The sequence below is a fragment of the Phyllobates terribilis genome, unplaced genomic scaffold (assembly GCF_046119375.1).
Source record: "Phyllobates terribilis strain yellow unplaced genomic scaffold, ASM4611937v1 Scaffold_710__1_contigs__length_769263, whole genome shotgun sequence".
NCBI classification, from domain to species: Eukaryota; Metazoa; Chordata; class Amphibia; order Anura; family Dendrobatidae; genus Phyllobates; species Phyllobates terribilis.
In genome coordinates this window covers 601,147-621,491 of record NW_027363470.1, presented here as the reverse complement: position 1 = coordinate 621,491, position 20,345 = coordinate 601,147, and the positions used below count along the sequence as shown (strand labels likewise).

Sequence of the window (20,345 nt, the reverse complement as noted above, 5' to 3'; positions counted from 1 at the left end):
CTGCAGGCAGGATACCTGGCTGGCTGAATGTCGCTGAGAAGCTCACAGAGACCGCCATAAGCAACAGTTTAACAGAATGCCACAGACTAATCAACCAAACTTTTTGGGTTGGGTTCTCTTTTATAGTCTGCAGGCATTAAATGAAAGAAGTCAGTGTTCCAGCAGAAGGAGACAACGTTTCAGAAAAGGCATTGTAGCAAACCAAAAAAGAAATTTTAAGCGCAGCAGAGTAACCAGCGCACATACCTGTTAGCTCAGGTGAGTTTAAAAGGCTGCTGTTGATAACAAGGGCATTTGCTAAATAGATGGTGTGTGTGCAACAATATACTGAAAGGTCAATTATATTGTGCAGCTTATCTCACCACCTGTAGTTATTTAGGTGAAAGCTCCAAAATGCTTGCCTAATATGTCTGTTTATCCAAAAGGAAGTAAAAAGGGAGAGCTAGAAAGATAGCATTGCATCACATTACATGGCAATGCAATGCACAGTTGCTGAAGTTGAACCAAAATGAGCTTGTAATCTGGCTTCTGCAACTTTGAACATGAAAAATCCAATGAGGAGAAGAAAAGCAAAGCCAAAGAGTCCATCCCAAAATCCGACAAACAAGCAAAATGAACAAAAAACATTGAATTCAATTCTTTCTGATTTTAGAAACTGCATTAAAGAAGGGGTGCACCGGTCCTGGAGATACTGCAATACCAGGTCAATGCGTGGAGTGGACAGAGCAAGCTCTTTTTCCATCTCCCTGTTCTAAAAATCCATTTAATATATGGTCCCCAGATAGGGGACGTATCAGATATTAAACTGATAAGAACAGATACTACACTTGATCTTAGCCAAAAGGCCGAGAAGCGATAACCAGAATTGGTTTCAAACTACGGAGCCACCCAAGGATCCTGAAAAGTCCATTTGTGGAGATGAGCTCCTGGACTCCCGTTAAGAAGACATGTTGTCAACCTCTAGATCCCTTACATGCCTGCACTTTTCGGCTTGCTGCTGCTGCAATCCACGCGTTTTAGATCTGCATAACTCCACCTCTTTAAACACAGCACCTTCACCCCCTGCTGTTCCCACCCGCCTCAACACCGTTGGAAGGGAGGAGAACCAATTAAGGCGGGGGGTGGGGTGGAACGAGCAGCTGTCTACCCTTAGCAGGAGGGCTCCTGATTACATACCTCTCCTGCTGCTGCTGCTGCTGGCTGTCCAGCAGCAGACTGAAGGTGGCTGCTGCTGTGCACAGGTATATAAAGGCTCAGAGCCTATTATGACACGCGCAGCCAGCGTTCCATTGCCACATTCCATCTACTGCAGGCAGGATACCTGGCTGGCTGAATGTCGCTGAGAAGCTCACAGAGACCGCCATAAGCAACAGTTTAACAGAATGCCACAGACTAATCAACCAAACTTTTTGGGTTGGGTTCTCTTTTATAGTCTGCAGGCATTAAATGAAAGAAGTCAGTGTTCCAGCAGAAGGAGACAACGTTTCAGAAAAGGCATTGTAGCAAACCAAAAAAGAAATTTTAAGCGCAGCAGAGTAACCAGCGCACATACCTGTTAGCTCAGGTGAGTTTAAAAGGCTGCTGTTGATAACAAGGGCATTTGCTAAATAGATGGTGTGTGTGCAACAATATACTGAAAGGTCAATTATATTGTGCAGCTTATCTCACCACCTGTAGTTATTTAGGTGAAAGCTCCAAAATGCTTGCCTAATATGTCTGTTTATCCAAAAGGAAGTAAAAAGGGAGAGCTAGAAAGATAGCATTGCATCACATTACATGGCAATGCAATGCACAGTTGCTGAAGTTGAACCAAAATGAGCTTGTAATCTGGCTTCTGCAACTTTGAACATGAAAAATCCAATGAGGAGAAGAAAAGCAAAGCCAAAGAGTCCATCCCAAAATCCGACAAACAAGCAAAATGAACAAAAAACATTGAATTCAATTCTTTCTGATTTTAGAAACTGCATTAAAGAAGGGGTGCACCGGTCCTGGAGATACTGTAATACCAGGTCAATGCGTGGAGTGGACAGAGCAAGCTCTTTTTCCATCTCCCTGTTCTAAAAATCCATTTAACCCCTTAATAACATCTGACGTACTAATACGCGTCTGTGCCCTGGGACTTAAGAGCCAGACCCGTATTAGTACGTCATGGCGATCGCGCGCGCACACAGGCTGTGCGGGCGCGATCGCCGCCGGGTGTCAGCTGATTGTCATAGCTGACACCCGGTACTATGTGCAGGGAGCGGTCACGCACCGCTCCCAGCACATTAACCCCCGCGATGCCGCGATCGAAGTCGATCGAAGTCGATCGCGGCATTGCGGGGGCAAGGGGAGGTGATCGCCGATACTCACCTCCTCTTCCGGCTTCCAGCGCAGTCTGCAAAGGCTTCCCGGGTGTTGCCATGACGACCCGATGTCGTCATGACAACATCCGGGTCACCAGAGAGCAGGAAGATTGCTTGGACATGCGCAGTGCATCTCCAAGCAATCTTCACACTGTGCACTTCTGACAGCCTTCATGGCATAGGGATGGTGCTCCATTCCTGTGCCATGCAGGCGATCAGAAAAAAAAAAGTGAAAGTCCCAGAGTGGGACAAAGTAATAAAGTGTATAAACTGTGTGAAAGTGGAAAAAAAAAAAAAAAAAAAATGTGCAAAAATATTATAAAAAAATAAAAAAAATAATACACCAAAAATAAAAATATAATGTACCCATCAATAAATATTATTATAAAAAAAATAAAAAAAAAACAATAAAAGTACACATATTTGGTATCGCCGCGTCCGGAACAACCTGACCTATAAAACTGTCCCACTAGTTAACCCCTTCAGTGAACACGATAAAAAAAAAAAAAAAAACAAGCAAAAAACAATGCTTTATCACCATACTGCCAAACAAAAAGTGGAATAACACGCGATCAAAAAGACGCATATAAATAAAAATGATACCGCTGAAAACGTCATCTCGTCCCGCAAAAAACAAGCCGCCATATAGCTCCATCAGCCGAAAAATAAAAAAGTTATAGCTCTCAGAATAAAGCGATACTAAAAAATATTTTTTTCTATAAAATAGCTTTTATTGTGTATAAGCGCCAAAACATAGAAAAATTATACAAATGTGGTACCGCTGTAAACGTACTGACCCGAAGAGTAAAGCTGCCTCATCAATTTTACCACACGCGGAACAGAATAAAAAAAAAAAAAAAAAAACAATTCCTGAATTGTTGGTTTTTGTTTATTCTGCCTCCCAAAAATCGGAATAGAAAGCGATCAAAAAATGTCACGTGCCTGAAAATGGCACCAATAACAACGTCAAGTCATCCCGCAAAAAACGAGCCGTCACATGACTGTCTGCCAAAATTTGGAAAAATTATAGCTCTCAAAATATGGCGATGCAAAAACTAGATTTTACAAAAAATGCGTCTTTTAGTGTGTGACAGCTGTCAGTCATAAAAACCCCATATGATTCTGGCATTGCTGTAATCACACCGACCCGAAGAATAAAGTCGTCTAATCACTTATACCGCACAAGGAACGGCGTCAAAAATAAACTCTTGAGTTAGGATTGGGCTAGGGTTAGGGCTGGGTTTGGGGCTAGGGTTGTGCTGGGGCTAGGGTTGTGCTGGGGCTAGGGTTGTGCTGGGGCTAGGGTTGTGCTGGGGCTAGGGTTGTGCTAGGGTTAGGGCTGGGGTTGGGATTTTTTTCAAAAGTAAGAAAAAAAGATGACGATATGGCGACTAGTGTTGAGAGCAAGTGCTCGCTACTTGAGTTTGCATCGGGTGCTCTGGTATGCATTTAGTATCGTGGGTATTTGAGTGACATGCTCGAGTCTCTGCCCCATATGCTTCGCGGCCAAAAAACTTTACGGGGATTGCCTGCCATGCACGAGCGATCCCCGCATGTTTTTTTTTGGGTGTCTAATAACCGTGAAACATGCGGAGCAGGGACTCGAGCATGTCACTCGAGCACACGCTGTACATGGTGCATACCTGAGTACCCGATGCAAACTCAAGTAGCGAGCACTTGCGCTCAAGAATAATGAAAACTTATTCAATATGATGACCTAATGTAAACAAATAATGTGCCGTACCTCTGGGTTCAAAATGTTCACTATACACCTTAATAAAATCTTTGAGGGGTATAGTTTCCAAAATGGGGACACTTGTGGGGGAGCTCCACTGTTTAGGCACATCACGGGCTCTCCAAACGCGACATGGTGTCCGCTAACAAATTGAATGGAAAATCGGCTCAAATTGTTAGCGGACACCACATTGCGTTTGGAGAGCCCCTCTGTGCCCAAACTTTGGAGCTCCCCCACAAGTGACCCCATTTTGGAAACTAGACCCCCCAAGGCACCTTTCTAGATGCATAGTGAGCACTTGGAACCCCCAGGTGCTTCACAAATTGATTCGTAAAAATGAAAAAGTGAAAAAAAAAACACTTTTTCATTTTTATGAATCAATTTGTGAAGCACCTGGGGTTCCAAGTGCTCACTATGAATCTAGATAGGTGCCTTGGGGGGTCTAGTTTCCAAAATGGGGTCACTTGTGGGGGAGCTCCAATGTTTGGGCACACAGGGACTCTCTAAATGCAACATGGTATCCGCTAACAAATTAAATGGAAAATCGGCTCAAATTGTTAGCGGACACCACATTGCGTTTGGAGAGCCCCTCTGTGCCCAAACTTTGGAGCTCCCCCACAAGTGACCCCATTTTGGTAACCAGACCCCCCAAGGCACCTTTCTAGATGCATAGTGAGCACTTGGAACCCCCAGGTGCTTCACAAATTGATTCGTAAAAATGAAAAAGTGAAAAAAAAAACACTTTTTCATTTTTATGAATCAATTTGTGAAGCACCTGGGGTTCCAAGTGCTCACTATGAATCTAGATAGGTGCCTTGGGGGGTCTAGTTTCCAAAATGGGGTCACTTGTGGGGGAGCTCCAATGTTTGGGCACACAGGGACTCTCCAAATGCAACATGATATCCGCTAACAAATTGTCGGCTCAAATTGTTAGCGGATATCATGTTGCATTTGGAGAGTCCCTGTGTGCCCAAACATTGGAGCTCCTCCACAAGTGACCCCATTTTGGAAACTAGACCCCCCAAGGCACCTATCTAGATGCATAGTGAGCACTTGGAACCCCTAGGTGCTTCACAAATTAATTCGTAAAAATGAAAAAGTGTTTTTTTTTTCACTTTTTCATTATTACGAATCAATTTGTGAAGCAATGGGGGTTCCAAGTGCTCACTATGCATCTAGAAAGGTGCCTTGGGGGGTCTAGTTTCCAAAATGGGGTCACTTGTGGGGGAGCTCCAAAGTTTGGGCACAGAGGGGCTCTCCAAATGCAATGTGGCGTCCGCTAACAATTTGAGCCGATTTTCCATTCAATTTGTTAGCGGATACCATGTTGCATTTAGAGAGTCCCTGTGTGCCCAAACATTGGAGCTCCCCCACAAGTGACCCCATTTTGGAAACTAGACCCCCCAAGGCACCTATCTAGATGCATAGTGAGCACTTGGAACCCCTAGGTGCTTCACAAATTGATTCGTAAAAATGAAAAAGTGTTTTTTTTTTCACTTTTTCATTATTACGAATCAATTTGTGAAGCACCTGGGGGTTCCAAGTGCTCACTATGCATCTAGAAAGGTGCCTTGGGGGGTCTAGTTTCCAAAATGGGGTCACTTGTGGGGGAGCTCCAAAGTTTGGGCACAGAGAAGCTCTCCAAACGCAATGTGGTGTCCGCTAACAATTTGAGCCGATTTTCCATTCAATTTGTTAGCGGATACCATGTTGCATTTAGAGAGTCCCTGTGTGCCCAAACATTGGAGCTCTCCCACAAGTGACCCCATTTTGGAAACTAGACCCCCCAAGGCACCTATCTAGATGCATAGTGAGCAGTTGGAACCCCCAGGTGCTTCACAAATTGATTCATAAAAATGAAAAAGTGTTTTTTTTTTCACTTTTTCATTGTTACGAATCAATTTGTGAAGCACCTGGGGGTTCCAAGTGCTCACTATGCATCTAGATAGGTGCCTTGGGGGGTCTAGTTTCCAAAATGGGGTCACTTGTGGGGGAGCTCCAATGTTTGGGCACACAGCAGCTCTCCAAACGCAACATGGTGTCGCTAACAATTTGAGCCAATTTTGCGTTAAATTTGTTAGCGGACACCATGTTGCATTTAGAGAGCCGCTGTGTGCCCAAATATTGGAGCTCCGCCACAAGTGACCCCATTTTGGAAACTAGACCACCCAAGGCACCTATCTAGATGCATAGTGAGCACTTGGAACCCTCAGGTGCTTCACAAATTGATTCATACAAATGAAAAAGTGTTTTTTTTTTCACTTTTTCATTGTTACGAATCAATTTGTGAAGCACCTGGGGGTTCCAAGTGCTCACTATGCATCTAGATAGGTGCCTTGGGGGGTCTAGTTTCCAAAATGGGGTCACTTGTGGGGGAGCTCCAATGTTTGGGCACACAGGGACTCTCTAAATGCAACATGGTGTCCTCTAACAAATTTAACGGAAAATCGGCTCAAATTGTTAGCGACACCATGTTGCGTTTGGAGAGCCGCTGTGTGCCCAAACATTGGAGCTCCCCCACAAGTGACCCCATTTTGGAAACTAGACCCCCCAAGGCACCTATCTAGATGCATTGTGAGCACTTGGAACACTCAGGTGCTTCACAAATTGATTCATAAAAATGAAAAAGTGTTTTTTTTTTCACTTTTTCATTGTTACGAATCAATTTGTGAAGCACCTGGGGGTTCCAAGTGCTCACTATGCATCTAGAAAGGTGCCTTGGGGGGTCTAGTTTCCAAAATGGGGTCACTTGTGGGGGAGCTCCAAAGTTTGGGCACACATGGGCTCTCCAAACACAACATGGCGTCCACTAATTATTCAAGCAAATTTTACAATCAAAAAGTCAAATAGCGCTCCTTCCCTTCCGAGCCCTGCCGTGCGCCCAAACAGTATTTTTTCCCCAAATATTGGGTATCTGCGTGCCCAGGGGAAATTGCACAACAAATTTTGGGGTCCATTTTTTCTTGTTACCCCTGTGAAAATAAAAAAAATTGGGTCTAAATTAACATTTTTGTGAAAAAAGTTAAATGTTCATTTTTTTCTTCCACATTCAAAAAATTCCTGTGAAGCACCTGAAGGGTTAATAAAGTTCTTGAATGTGGTTTTGAGCACCTTGAGGGGTGCAGTTTTTAGAATGGTGTCACTTTTGGGTATTTTCTGTCATAAAGACCTCTCAAAGTGACTTCAAATGTGATGTGGTCCCTAAAAAAATGGTTTTGTAAATTTTGTTGGAAAAATGAGAAATCGCTGGTCAACTTTTAACCCTTATAGCTCCCTAACAAAAAAAAATTTTGGTTCCAAAATTGTGCTGATGTAAAGTAGACATGTGGGAAATGTTATTTATTAACTCTTTTGTGTGACATATCGCTCTGATTTCAGGGCTTAAAAATTCAAATTTTGAAAATTGCAAAATTTTCAAAATTTTCACCAAATTTCTGTTTTTTTCACAAATAAACGCAAGTGATATCGAAGAAATTTTTCCACAATCATGAAGTACAATATGTCACGAAAAAACAATCTCAGAATCAGGGGGATCCGTTGAAGCGTTCGAGAGTAATTACCTCATAAAGTGACAGTGGTCAGAATTGTAAAAATTGGCCCGGTCATTAACGTGCAAACCACCCGCGGGGCTTAAGGGGTTAATATATGGTCCCCAGATAGGGGACGTATCAGATATTAAACTGATAAGAACAGATACTACACTTGATCTTAGCCAAAAGGCCGAGAAGCGATAACCAGAATTGGTTTCAAACTACGGAGCCACCCAAGGATCCTGAAAAGTCCATTTGTGGAGATGAGCTCCTGGACTCCCGTTAAGAAGACATGTTGTCAACCTCTAGATCCCTTACATGCCTGCACTTTTCGGCTTGCTGCTGCTGCAATCCACGCGTTTTAGATCTGCATAACTCTACCTCTTTAAACACAGCACCTTCACCCCCTGCTGTTCCCACCCGCCTCAACACCGTTGGAAGGGAGGAGAACCAATTAAGGCGGGGGGTGGGGTGGAACGAGCAGCTGTCTACCCTTAGCAGGAGGGCTCCTGATTACATACCTCTCCTGCTGCTGCTGCTGGCTGTCCAGCAGCAGACTGAAGGTGGCTGCTGCTGTGCACAGGTATATAAAGGCTCAGAGCCTATTATGACACGCGCAGCCAGCGTTCCATTGCCACATTCCATCTACTGCAGGCAGGATACCTGGCTGGCTGAATGTCGCTGAGAAGCTCACAGAGACCGCCATAAGCAACAGTTTAACAGAATGCCACAGACTAATCAACCAAACTTTTTGGGTTGGGTTCTCTTTTATAGTCTGCAGGCATTAAATGAAAGAAGTCAGTGTTCCAGCAGAGGGAGACAACGTTTCAGAAAAGGCATTGTAGCAAACCAAAAAAGAAATTTTAAGCGCAGCAGAGTAACCAGCGCACATACCTGTTAGCTCAGGTGAGTTTAAAAGGCTGCTGTTGATAACAAGGGCATTTGCTAAATAGATGGTGTGTGTGCAACAATATACTGAAAGGTCAATTATATTGTGCAGCTTATCTCACCACCTGTAGTTATTTAGGTGAAAGCTCCAAAATGCTTGCCTAATATGTCTGTTTATCCAAAAGGAAGTAAAAAGGGAGAGCTAGAAAGATAGCATTGCATCACATTACATGGCAATGCAATGCACAGTTGCTGAAGTTGAACCAAAATGAGCTTGTAATCTGGCTTCTGCAACTTTGAACATGAAAAATCCAATGAGGAGAAGAAAAGCAAAGCCAAAGAGTCCATCCCAAAATCCGACAAAGAAGCAAAATGAACAAAAAACATTGAATTCAATTCTTTCTGATTTTAGAAACTGCATTAAAGAAGGGGTGCACCGGTCCTGGAGATACTGCAATACCAGGTCAATGCGTGGAGTGGACAGAGCAAGCTCTTTTTCCATCTCCCTGTTCTAAAAATCCATTTAATATATGGTCCCCAGATAGGGGACGTATCAGATATTAAACTGATAAGAACAGATTTTTTTTTTTTTTTTTTTTTATACCATTCAGTAAAATTTTTCAAGCAACAATCAATAGTATAAAAACTCATACTACGTTGCCCAGTCTTACATCATAATGGTACTTTCTTTATTTCATATTTATAACTTTTTACTGAAACAGTTGTAATACCTTTTGAATGGACAAAAAACTATAAAACATACCATTATCATAAAAAAAGACAGATCACAACACTTAAACAAGGACTTACTGGTACTTTACCAGTGACCTCCATTTTTTGACTTTCCAAAAACCTTCTGAATCAGAGCCACCACCGCCACGGCTGTCCCATAAATAAACTATGTATAACCTTGACAAAACCATCCTAACACAAATATTAACTGAGATTATTTTCCTTTTAAATAAACACAAATTCCTAACGTCCCACAGACTTTCTATTACACATGCCATTATCAACCACAACAATCTCTCTTTCACCCGGCTACTTGCACCCATCCCAAACATTACCACTCTCCAATTTATAAAATTCACGCCCGCTAGTTCCTTGCATAAACCACCCACTCCCTTCCAAACACTCTGAGCATAATCACAATTCCAAACCAAATGCATAACAGTTTCACTCGCCCCACATCCATCCCTCGGACATACCTCTGTTCTAATCAGATCCCTCCTCTTCTGTACCTCTCTCACAGGCAAAATCTCATGCAAACTCATCCATACGATATCACGCTGCCTATTCGATATTCCTTTTATACTCAGGTTCCTCCATACACACAACGCTTCACTCGATCTCAAGCCCCTAATGTTACATTCAAACTCTCTAACACGCATCCTTCTCCTTACATTCCTTATCACTTTGAAATCACCCATAGGAACATCCAACAAATCATGCTTGACAACAAATTTTTCAACAAACTCATACCACACTGGACATTTAAACGAAACAGGCACTCTTGCATCCCTTCTCATCCATTTCAACCCAAACAACATCCATCCAGCCATATATTTAATCATAAAAGCCGTCTTGTTATCCATACCTAACAGAACAACCACCGTTTTAATATAATTTAAACCAAGACAAAATTCAAAATTTGGGAAATCCATTCCCCCATGTTCACGTAACTTACACAAATATTCCCTTTTAAGTTTTTCCATCTTACTTCCCCAATAAAACGTAAAAATTAGCTTCTCAATCCGCCTAAAACCCCTATAAGGGGCTGGAAAAACCACTGACACAAAAAGTAACATAGGAAGAATCACTGACTTAATAATAAGGACTTTGCCTGACAATGTCAAGTCCCGTAACCTCCAAAAATTTAACTTCTGTTCAATCCTCTTACCGCATTCATCCCAACTCTCATTCCCTTTCAGATCTTTGTTAAAGCATACCCCCAAAACCTTAATAGCACCTTCTTCACATATCACACCATCCATCCTAACACTCGAATCCCCGAAACACTTAAAGCTACACTTCCCCCAATTCACCCTAAAACCAGATGCACCACAAAAGAAATCTAAAAGCAACCTTGCTCGATTCATAGCAGCCATATTATCACTCACCACAACAACATCGTCCATATACCCCATTACCTTTACAGTCTTTCCACCACTCCCTGGGATCAGAAGACCATTCATCACTTTCTCTTTCCGAATCATGCACAACAGGGGCTCAATCACACTTATAAACAGGACAGGGGACAACGGACACCCCTGCCTGACCCCTGATTTTATGCACACCTTCTCACTCAAACATCCATTCACTAACACTTCACTCACCACACCATCATACAAACACCTTATGGCATTCACAAAAACACTAGGAAAACCCATCCTAACTAACACCTCAAACATAAACGCATGCGACACTCTATCAAAAGCTTTCTCAAAATCCACACAAAAAACCATACATTTCCCGTTCCTAAACATACAATCTCCAATTACGTCCCTCAACAACAAGAGGTTATCAGTCATACACCTACCTGGCACCGCGCACACTTGATCATCACCAACCACACTTCCAATCACCCCACGCATACGGTTAGCCAGAATTTTGCTAAAGACTTTATAATCTGCATTGAGTAATGTAATCGGCCTCCAATTACGCAAATTCTTTTTCTCACCCTTCTTATATAGTAAAACAACTACTCCTTCTTTCATGGAATTACAAAGTACACCATTCATCCACATATATTGACATACCTCCACAAAATCAACACCAATCACATCCCATGCTTTTACATAAAACTCCACAGGCAACCCATCTTTCCCAGGTGTTTTATTCTTTTTCGCACCATCCACCGCCTTTTTAACCTCATCAAAAACAATATCCTCACTCAAACACTCACGTTCCCCTGATTCAAGCTGACTCTCCAACATACCTAACACATGCTCTTTCAAACCCCCATCCACCCATTTAGACTCAAATAAACTACTATAGAAACTATGTACCTCATCCAACACTTCCCTTCCAACCACAGTCATACCATTATCATTTACAACCTCATCCAACTCATCTTTTTTACTGCACATTTTTTTAAAAAAGTACCTCGTACACTTCTCATCCATATCCAAATGCTCAACTCTCGTCCTAAAAATAATTTCCTTCCCACGCTTTTCCAAAACACGCTTCATCTCATCTCTCGCTCCTCTGAGTTGATCACTAACATCAATTCCTTTCATACTCATTTTATGTAACCACTCAATCCTCATATTTAAATCTTTAAATCTGCCTCTTTCAATTGCTGCTTTTTTATAACCCCACCTCCTAAAAAAATTCTTAATTTCCACTTTCACCCAATCCCACCATACAGTCACATCCACAAAATTATTTTTCCTAGACCTCCACCATTCATACTTACTTTCGAAGTCTCTCATAACCCTAACATCCTCTAACAACCTAACATTTAGCTTCCATACCCCAACACCATGCACCATTTTTTTATCACCTTCAAACATACCCCACAAACATTCATGGTCTGTGAAAGAAAAAACATGCTGTTTAAAAAATTTACACACCAAACCTCTATTTGTATACAGCATGCGGTCAATCCTGGACACTATTCCTCCCCTATCAGCTCTATATGTGGCCGGTGGTGGCTTACTCAAAAATTCCGCTGCATCTAAAAAAGAAAAATCAGATGTAATTTGATTAAGGACCTTACCCGTGACATCAATTTCCCCTTCAGAAACACAATTGAAATCACCAACTAATAATATTGGAATCCTTCCAGGCAAAAATAAACGTATTTTCTCTAATAGTGCTAACCTATCCCCTTTGTTAATTGGACAATACACGTTAACAATTTTCACCCTCCACCCTCTCCCCTTAACCACTGCCATTATACAACGACCTGGCTCCACCACCATATAATTTTCAAAACTTAAATCCCTATTCCCCAACAAAATCCCCACACCATCATTTTTGTTTGTCATTGAACCTGACCAAATACTATGCCCATATACCCAGTCCTTTTCAGGAGGTGACTCTTCAATTCCGCACTCTTGCAGACAGTAAATATTTGCTCCAAGATTTTTTAGTTCTTCCAGTATAGCCAATCTTCTAGGCTTAGATTTTATAAGCCTTACATTTATTGACAGTACACTACAGCCCATGTTGGAGCCCATTTTTTAACCATATTCGGTAAAAAAGAACATACCCCCCACCGAAGAGTCAACCTTTCTCGTCTTGAAACTCGATTCCTGATGTTAAGCAGAGAATGCTGGCCCCCTCCTCCAAAAAAGACCTCCTAGGAGAGGCACTGTAGCTCTCGGGATAGCTCCTATCACTTAAGGGGCTGATGCTCCCAATACTGGCAGGTGAAAAATCTGGCCGGAACTTCTTTGCAGAAGACACATCAGAGTCCTCATCAGGGGGCCTCACCACAGCCCCGGTGAAGTCACCCTGGCCACCACCACCTTCATGAATTGCCTCTGAGCTTTCCAAAGCCAACACCAGCGTTGTGGAGAGTGAACCGCTCACTTCTCCCTCACCACTCACATCAAGCAGAATTGACATATCTGCAGGCTCTATCTCAACAGCGCTTCCACCAGCAGGATCGGGTGCTTGCTCCATCTCTTCCATGAAGTCCCTTACTACCTCGATCGCCTCACCAATAGTGGCGGCAGTAGTAGGACGTGGGGACACGGCCTCTGCATATGACCTGGAACGATGGGGACAGTCCTTGAAAGCGTGTCCCTCCTCGCCACATGCATTACAAACCATGGAGTTAGTACACTCCATTGCCAGATGACCCTCTTTATTGCATTTCCCACAAAACTTCTCCACCGTGCAGTCCTCTTGGTAGTGTCCAAAGGATTTACACTTCCTGCAAAACCGCGGAGCACCAGGAAAATACATATACCCTCTATCCCTCCCGATGGCAAAACTGAGGGGAGGGTAGTGGATACCCCCAGGTCCCTGGGGGTCCTCCTGGAACCGTACAAAAAACTTGTGTTTGCCAGTCCACAAGCCCACCTCATTCCTCACCTTGTGTGAGTAGGACACATAGCTGCAATGACGGTTCAGGAATCTAGTAATGTCCTCCACATCCACAAGGGGGTTGTGCATAAACACAACAACTGGCACTTCCCCCTTAGTATACAATACCGTAAATGTAAGCCCATCAAGAGCCGGATGATCCAAGGCTTGCTGATCCTTTAGAGTCTTGAAAAGATTCTGGCAAGCTGCCATACGATCAAGGACTAAAACGTACCGGCCATTCTTTGGGAACTCCTGTAGGCAAATGATGTCTCCACGACCAACATTCAAAATCTTGAAGATGACGACTTCCACCAAGAACCACAGGTTAAAGAAATTCCTCCTCGACTCCTCAATATCAATGCGAAAAGAATTTTTGACCCGAATATCATCGGTCCCGGCATAGCGAATCTTGACGCCCATTATCACCTCTCGTTTCCTCTGTACCCCCCCCAATAGCAGCAGGCAGCTTAAGCCACCTAAGTGGCGATGCTGCAAGGCCGAGGGGGAGACACTATAGGATCCTTCTGACCAGATACAAGATATAAGCCAAAAGGCCGAGAAGCGATAACCAGAATTGGTTTCAAACTACGGAGCCACCCAAGGATCCTGAAAAGTCCATTTGTGGAGATGAGCTCCTGGACTCCCGTTAAGAAGACATGTTGTCAACCTCTAGATCCCTTACATGCCTGCACTTTTCGGCTTGCTGCTGCTGCAATCCACGCGTTTTAGATCTGCATAACTCCACCTCTTTAAACACAGCACCTTCACCCCCTGCTGTTCCCACCTGCCTCAACACCGTTGGAAGGGAGGAGAACCAATTAAGGCGGGGGGTGGGGTGGAACGAGCAGCTGTCTACCCTTAGCAGGAGGGCTCCTGATTACATACCTCTCCTGCTGCTGCTGCTGCTGGCTGTCCAGCAGCAGACTGAAGGTGGCTGCTGCTGTGCACAGGTATATAAAGGCTCAGAGCCTATTATGACACGCGCAGCCAGCGTTCCATTGCCACATTCCATCTACTGCAGGCAGGATACCTGGCTGGCTGAATGTCGCTGAGAAGCTCACAGAGACCGCCATAAGCAACAGTTTAACAGAATGCCACAGACTAATCAACCAAACTTTTTGGGTTGGGTTCTCTTTTATAGTCTGCAGGCATTAAATGAAAGAAGTCAGTGTTCCAGCAGAGGGAGACAACGTTTCAGAAAAGGCATTGTAGCAAACCAAAAAAGAAATTTTAAGCGCAGCAGAGTAACCAGCGCACATACCTGTTAGCTCAGGTGAGTTTAAAAGGCTGCTGTTGATAACAAGGGCATTTGCTAAATAGATGGTGTGTGTGCAACAATATACTGAAAGGTCAATTATATTGTGCAGCTTATCTCACCACCTGTAGTTATTTAGGTGAAAGCTCCAAAATGCTTGCCTAATATGTCTGTTTATCCAAAAGGAAGTAAAAAGGGAGAGCTAGAAAGATAGCATTGCATCACATTACATGGCAATGCAATGCACAGTTGCTGAAGTTGAACCAAAATGAGCTTGTAATCTGGCTTCTGCAACTTTGAACATGAAAAATCCAATGAGGAGAAGAAAAGCAAAGCCAAAGAGTCCATCCCAAAATCCGACAAACAAGCAAAATGAACAAAAAACATTGAATTCAATTCTTTCTGATTTTAGAAACTGCATTAAAGAAGGGGTGCACCGGTCCTGGAGATACTGCAATACCAGGTCAATGCGTGGAGTGGACAGAGCAAGCTCTTTTTCCATCTCCCTGTTCTAAAAATCCATTTAATATATGGTCCCCAGATAGGGGACGTATCAGATATTAAACTGATAAGAACAGATACTACACTTGATCTTAGCCAAAAGGCCGAGAAGCGATAACCAGAATTGGTTTCAAACTACGGAGCCACCCAAGGATCCTGAAAAGTCCATTTGTGGAGATGAGCTCCTGGACTCCCGTTAAGAAGACATGTTGTCAACCTCTAGATCCCTTACATGCCTGCACTTTTCGGCTTGCTGCTGCTGCAATCCACGCGTTTTAGATCTGCATAACTCCACCTCTTTAAACACAGCACCTTCACCCCCTGCTGTTCCCACCTGCCTCAACACCATTGGAAGGGAGGAGAACCAATTAAGGCGGGGGGTGGGGTGGAACGAGCAGCTGTCTACCCTTAGCAGGAGGGCTCCTGATTACATACCTCTCCTGCTGCTGCTGCTGCTGGCTGTCCAGCAGCAGACTGAAGGTGGCTGCTGCTGTGCACAGGTATATAAAGGCTCAGAGCCTATTATGACACGCGCAGCCAGCGTTCCATTGCCACATTCCATCTACTGCAGGCAGGATACCTGGCTGGCTGAATGTCGCTGAGAAGCTCACAGAGACCGCCATAAGCAACAGTTTAACAGAATGCCACAGACTAATCAACCAAACTTTTTGGGTTGGGTTCTCTTTTATAGTCTGCAGGCATTAAATGAAAGAAGTCAGTGTTCCAGCAGAGGGAGACAACGTTTCAGAAAAGGCATTGTAGCAAACCAAAAAAGAAATTTTAAGCGCAGCAGAGTAACCAGCGCACATACCTGTTAGCTCAGGTGAGTTTAAAAGGCTGCTGTTGATAACAAGGGCATTTGCTAAATAGATGGTGTGTGTGCAACAATATACTGAAAGGTCAATTATATTGTGCAGCTTATCTCACCACCTGTAGTTATTTAGGTGAAAGCTCCAAAATGCTTGCCTAATATGTCTGTTTATCCAAAAGGAAGTAAAAAGGGAGAGCTAGAAAGATAGCATTGCATCACATTACATGGCAATGCAATGCACAGTTGCTGAAGTTGAACCAAAATGAGCTTGTAATCTGGCTTCTGCAACTTTGAACATGAAAAATCCAATGAGGAGAAGAAAAGCAAAGCCAAAGAGTCCATCCCAAAATCCGACAAACAAGCAAAATGAACAAAAAACATTGAATTCAATTCTTTCTGATTTTAGAAACTGCATTAAAGAAGGGGTGCACCGGTCCTGGAGATACTGCAATACCAGGTCAATGCGTGGAGTGGACAGAGCAAGCTCTTTTTCCATCTCCCTGTTCTAAAAATCCATTTAATATATGGTCCCCAGATAGGGGACGTATCAGATATTAAACTGATAAGAACAGATACTACACTTGATCTTAGCCAAAAGGCCGAGAAGCGATAACCAGAATTGGTTTCAAACTACGGAGCCACCCAAGGATCCTGAAAAGTCCATTTGTGGAGATGAGCTCCTGGACTCCCGTTAAGAAGACATGTTGTCAACCTCTAGATCCCTTACATGCCTGCACTTTTCGGCTTGCTGCTGCTGCAATCCACGCGTTTTAGATCTGCATAACTCCACCTCTTTAAACACAGCACCTTCACCCCCTGCTGTTCCCACCCGCCTCAACACCGTTGGAAGGGAGGAGAACCAATTAAGGCGGGGGGTGGGGTGGAACGAGCAGCTGTCTACCCTTAGCAGGAGGGCTCCTGATTACATACCTCTCCTGCTGCTGCTGCTGCTGGCTGTCCAGCAGCAGACTGAAGGTGGCTGCTGCTGTGCACAGGTATATAAAGGCTCAGAGCCTATTATGACACGCGCAGCCAGCGTTCCATTGCCACATTCCATCTACTGCAGGCAGGATACCTGGCTGGCTGAATGTCGCTGAGAAGCTCACAGAGACCGCCATAAGCAACAGTTTAACAGAATGCCACAGACTAATCAACCAAACTTTTTGGGTTGGGTTCTCTTTTATAGTCTGCAGGCATTAAATGAAAGAAGTCAGTGTTCCAGCAGAGGGAGACAACGTTTCAGAAAAGGCATTGTAGCAAACCAAAAAAGAAATTTTAAGCGCAGCAGAGTAACCAGCGCACATACCTGTTAGCTCAGGTGAGTTTAAAAGGCTGCTGTTGATAACAAGGGCATTTGCTAAATAGATGGTGTGTGTGCAACAATATACTGAAAGGTCAATTATATTGTGCAGCTTATCTCACCACCTGTAGTTATTTAGGTGAAAGCTCCAAAATGCTTGCCTAATATGTCTGTTTATCCAAAAGGAAGTAAAAAGGGAGAGCTAGAAAGATAGCATTGCATCACATTACATGGCAATGCAATGCACAGTTGCTGAAGTTGAACCAAAATGAGCTTGTAATCTGGCTTCTGCAACTTTGAACATGAAAAATCCAATGAGGAGAAGAAAAGCAAAGCCAAAGAGTCCATCCCAAAATCCGACAAACAAGCAAAATGAACAAAAAACATTGAATTCAATTCTTTCTGATTTTAGAAACTGCATTAAAGAAGGGGTGCACCGGTCCTGGAGATACTGCAATACCAGGTCAATGCGTGGAGTGGACAGAGCAAGCTCTTTTTCCATCTCCCTGTTCTAAAAATCCATTTAATATATGGTCCCCAGATAGGGGACGTATCAGATATTAAACTGATAAGAACAGATACTACACTTGATCTTAGCCAAAAGGCCGAGAAGCGATAACCAGAATTGGTTTCAAACTACGGAGCCACCCAAGGATCCTGAAAAGTCCATTTGTGGAGATGAGCTCCTGGACTCCCGTTAAGAAGACATGTTGTCAACCTCTAGATCCCTTACATGCCTGCACTTTTCGGCTTGCTGCTGCTGCAATCCATGCGTTTTAGATCTGCATAACTCCACCTCTTTAAACACAGCACCTTCACCCCCTGCTGTTCCCACCCGCCTCAACACCGTTGGAAGGGAGGAGAACCAATTAAGGCGGGGGGTGGGGTGGAACGAGCAGCTGTCTACCCTTAGCAGGAGGGCTCCTGATTACATACCTCTCCTGCTGCTGCTGCTGCTGGCTGTCCAGCAGCAGACTGAAGGTGGCTGCTGCTGTGCACAGGTATATAAAGGCTCAGAGCCTATTATGACACGCGCAGCCAGCGTTCCATTGCCACATTCCATCTACTGCAGGCAGGATACCTGGCTGGCTGAATGTCGCTGAGAAGCTCACAGAGACCGCCATAAGCAACAGTTTAACAGAATGCCACAGACTAATCAACCAAACTTTTTGGGTTGGGTTCTCTTTTATAGTCTGCAGGCATTAAATGAAAGAAGTCAGTGTTCCAGCAGAGGGAGACAACGTTTCAGAAAAGGCATTGTAGCAAACCAAAAAAGAAATTTTAAGCGCAGCAGAGTAACCAGCGCACATACCTGTTAGCTCAGGTGAGTTTAAAAGGCTGCTGTTGATAACAAGGGCATTTGCTAAATAGATGGTGTGTGTGCAACAATATACTGAAAGGTCAATTATATTGTGCAGCTTATCTCACCACCTGTAGTTATTTAGGTGAAAGCTCCAAAATGCTTGCCTAATGTGTCTGTTTATCCAAAAGGAAGTAAAAAGGGAGAGCTAGAAAGATAGCATTGCATCACATTACATGGCAATGCAATGCACAGTTGCTGAAGTTGAACCAAAATGAGCTTGTAATCTGGCTTCTGCAACTTTGAACATGAAAAATCCAATGAGGAGAAGAAAAGCAAAGCCAAAGAGTCCATCCCAAAATCCGACAAACAAGCAAAATGAACAAAAAACATTGAATTCAATTCTTTCTGATTTTAGAAACTGCATTAAAGAAGGGGTGCACCGGTCCTGGAGATACTGCAATACCAGGTCAATGCGTGGAGTGGACAGAGCAAGCTCTTTTTCCATCTCCCTGTTCTAAAAATCCATTTAATATATGGTCCCCAGATAGGGGACGTATCAGATATTAAACTGATAAGAACAGATACTACACTTGATCTTAGCCAAAAGGCCGAGAAGCGATAACCAGAATTGGTTTCAAACTACGGAGCCACCCAAGGATCCTGAAAAGTCCATTTGTGGAGATGAGCTCCTGGACTCCCGTTAAGAAGACATGTTGTCAACCTCTAGATCCCTTACATGCCTGCACTTTTCGGCTTGCTGCTGCTGCAATCCACGCGTTTTAGATCTGCATAACTCCACCTCTTTAAACACAGCACCTTCACCCCCTGCTGTTCCCACCCGCCTCAACACCGTTGGAAGGGAGGAGAACCAATTAAGGCGGGGGGTGGGGTGGAACGAGCAGCTGTCTACCCTTAGCAGGAGGGCTCCTGATTACATACCTCTCCTGCTGCTGCTGCTGCTGGCTGTCCAGCAGCAGACTGAAGGTGGCTGCTGCTGTGCACAGGTATATAAAGGCTCAGAGCCTATTATGACACGCGCAGCCAGCGTTCCATTGCCACATTCCATCTACTGCAGGCAGGATACCTGGCTGGCTGAATGTCGCTGAGAAGCTCACAGAGACCGCCATAAGCAACAGTTTAACAGAATGCCACAGACTAATCAACCAAACTTTTTGGGTTGGGTTCTCTTTTATAGTCTGCAGGCATTAAATGAAAGAAGTCAGTGTTCCAGCAGAGGGAGACAACGTTTCAGAAAAGGCATTGTAGCAAACCAAAAAAGAAATTTTAAGCGCAGCAGAGTAACCAGCGCACATACCTGTTAGCTCAGGTGAGTTTAAAAGGCTGCTGTTGATAACAAGGGCATTTGCTAAATAGATGGTGTGTGTGCAACAATATACTGAAAGGTCAATTATATTGTGCAGCTTATCTCACCACCTGTAGTTATTTAGGTGAAAGCTCCAAAATGCTTGCCTAATATGTCTGTTTATCCAAAAGGAAGTAAAAAGGGAGAGCTAGAAAGATAGCATTGCATCACATTACATGGCAATGCAATGCACAGTTGCTGAAGTTGAACCAAAATGAGCTTGTAATCTGGCTTCTGCAACTTTGAACATGAAAAATCCAATGAGGAGAAGAAA

The 20,345-nt window shown here is 43.6% G+C and overlaps 6 non-coding genes and 2 pseudogenes across 6 annotated transcripts; all 8 read right to left on the bottom strand.

Moving 5' to 3' along the window:
- Positions 1-666: 666 nt before the first annotated feature.
- LOC141236560 (U2 spliceosomal RNA) lies at positions 667-857 on the bottom strand. The gene has a single exon (XR_012302212.1). It is a non-coding gene; the product is annotated as a U2 spliceosomal RNA (small nuclear RNA).
- A 1,115-nt stretch (positions 858-1,972) lies between these two features.
- On the bottom strand, positions 1,973-2,100 carry LOC141236771 (U2 spliceosomal RNA; annotated as a pseudogene).
- A 5,612-nt stretch (positions 2,101-7,712) lies between these two features.
- On the bottom strand, positions 7,713-7,812 carry LOC141236767 (U2 spliceosomal RNA; annotated as a pseudogene).
- A 1,112-nt stretch (positions 7,813-8,924) lies between these two features.
- On the bottom strand, positions 8,925-9,119 carry LOC141236736 (U2 spliceosomal RNA). Its single transcript, XR_012302380.1, has one exon. It is a non-coding gene; the product is annotated as a U2 spliceosomal RNA (small nuclear RNA).
- A 6,100-nt stretch (positions 9,120-15,219) lies between these two features.
- LOC141236559 (U2 spliceosomal RNA) lies at positions 15,220-15,410 on the bottom strand. The gene has a single exon (XR_012302211.1). It is a non-coding gene; the product is annotated as a U2 spliceosomal RNA (small nuclear RNA).
- Positions 15,411-16,525: 1,115 nt separating this feature from the next.
- LOC141236558 (U2 spliceosomal RNA) lies at positions 16,526-16,716 on the bottom strand. The gene has a single exon (XR_012302209.1). It is a non-coding gene; the product is annotated as a U2 spliceosomal RNA (small nuclear RNA).
- Positions 16,717-17,831: 1,115 nt separating this feature from the next.
- Positions 17,832-18,022, bottom strand: LOC141236557 (U2 spliceosomal RNA). The gene has a single exon (XR_012302208.1). It is a non-coding gene; the product is annotated as a U2 spliceosomal RNA (small nuclear RNA).
- Positions 18,023-19,137: 1,115 nt separating this feature from the next.
- Positions 19,138-19,328, bottom strand: LOC141236556 (U2 spliceosomal RNA). Its single transcript, XR_012302207.1, has one exon. It is a non-coding gene; the product is annotated as a U2 spliceosomal RNA (small nuclear RNA).
- Between the last annotated feature and the right edge of the window lie 1,017 nt (positions 19,329-20,345).